This window comes from Centruroides sculpturatus, unplaced genomic scaffold (genome assembly GCF_000671375.1).
Source record: "Centruroides sculpturatus isolate CEXI.00-Female unplaced genomic scaffold, Cexi_2.0 scaffold337, whole genome shotgun sequence".
NCBI classification, from domain to species: Eukaryota; Metazoa; Arthropoda; class Arachnida; order Scorpiones; family Buthidae; genus Centruroides; species Centruroides sculpturatus.
Window position 1 is genome coordinate 239,263 of NW_019384508.1, and position 1,968 is coordinate 241,230.

The following is a 1,968-nucleotide window of genomic DNA, read 5'->3' on the forward strand; positions in this document are numbered from 1 at the left end:
TTTAAATTACTGATCATTACAATATGTACCGTACTATTTTAAAATAAATAAATATATATATATATTGCTCTTTCCGCCCTGTTGGCACTGAGAAGGTCTTTTATCCATACCCACTGTGGGTTCAGGCAGGCCACAATGGAGCCCAATATTTTCGGGCCAGATCGTCCCTGAAAATGTTAGAAGTTTTTTTCAAATCTCCACAGCGCTACGTAGACTGCCCTTTAACCGCTTCCTCCATACGACTGCCACGCTTCCAATAAAAAAAAATCAATGTTAGATTAAAATTATAATATGCCGATTTAATTTTAAAAAGATAAGAAATCTCAAAAATGTATGAAAAAAATCTAAAAAGTATACTGATTTTTAGCTGTCAGATTTCAATATTATCATGAAAAAAATCAAACTATCATATACAGTACTATATACATACGCTTTTATCAGCAAGAATAAGCAAAGATATTAAAAAATTATATAAAAATCATATTTTTTTAAAAATATTTTCCAGTCAATTTTAAAATTTTTATTTTTGTGAGAAAATCTAAAAAACATAACCACGAAATATGAGTCGGCAGATCGAAAAAAGTAAGTCGGGACTTTCACTTACACTATTTTCTTTCTGCTGATTCATATCCTTTTAGAATATAAGTAAAATAGGGATGACTTGTTCATTTGAACGAATTAATTCACGATATAACGTTTGACCGAAAACTAATATTTACGATAGACGCATTTCAGTTCATTAATTCGACATTTACAATTGACAACTTTTGTTCATTAATTATTTATATAAAATCTTTCAAGATTGATTTTTAACTCGTAAGCAGAAGACATCTCACTTGTCAGGTGTAGATAAAATTCCTAAGTGAGAGCGCACTATGAGCGCTCTCGAAGGCCCTGTGTATAATGCAATACAGACTACTTTTATAAGTCTATTGTACTGTATGGGACTTGGGATAAAGCGAGTCCCTACGCCAATAAGATGTTTTTGTTATTAATAAAAAAAAAACATTCTTTTTTGTTGGAAAAAATAACATTAATTTGTAAGGGTATGAACCAGTACGCACCCTAAGTTTTCTCCAAACCCGGGAAAAATTCCCAGCTCCCCTCCGAGAGAAAGGGCAGCTGAACCCTGACTGTTTTGGAATCTTTCTGTAGGAAGTGTCATTCACTTCTATATCGCCATCAATACCATAATTTATTAGAAAACGTCACAATTTAAATTATAATTTTTTAAAATCTAGTGTGTTGAAAGCCGAATCATAGCAACTTCATAGAAATTTGCCTTCCGGATATGTCGAACCTATTCTTCACTATTGGCCGACCTCATTGTAGGCTTGGCCAAACCCATAATGATTTTGATTTAAAATGCCCTCTTGGTACCCAAAGGGCAGAGTAAAAAATAGAAAAAAAAAAAGTTGGAACAAGATGCTGCTACGGTATACGCTAGAAACTTGTTTACTTCGTAGAGACTGTCAGATAAGTCTGGAAAATCACATGATAGTAGATGTTGGTAAATTTACGATGAACAGAAATGATGAATTGAACTTGAATAGTTCAGTTTATCAACATTAGGTCATTTTTCCGCATCCTTCTCAAAACCTACATCAACCAGACGGCCGAGTAGCCGTACGATTAAGGGCCCGTCCTTCAACTCACGGCTGAGCCAAAGTGGAGATAAAATTATAATACTGGCGATTGCAAGTGGCGATAAAAATCCGCTTGTTTCGACATTCAGCGTAAAATTGAATCACAAATCGCGAAAAACAGCAAATTGTCGAGCCTCTGTACAAAGGGGTCTCCCATTGTATAGAGTATACACACTTAGAGTGCAGGGCCGAATGCAATAGGTGCGAGGCCCGATTGAATTTTTTTGCGAGGCCCCTCAAACTTTAAATAACTAAATTAATTAACGGTTAATTTACATATTGAAATATAGATGTTAAATATTTATTTAAAACAAAATCCAAA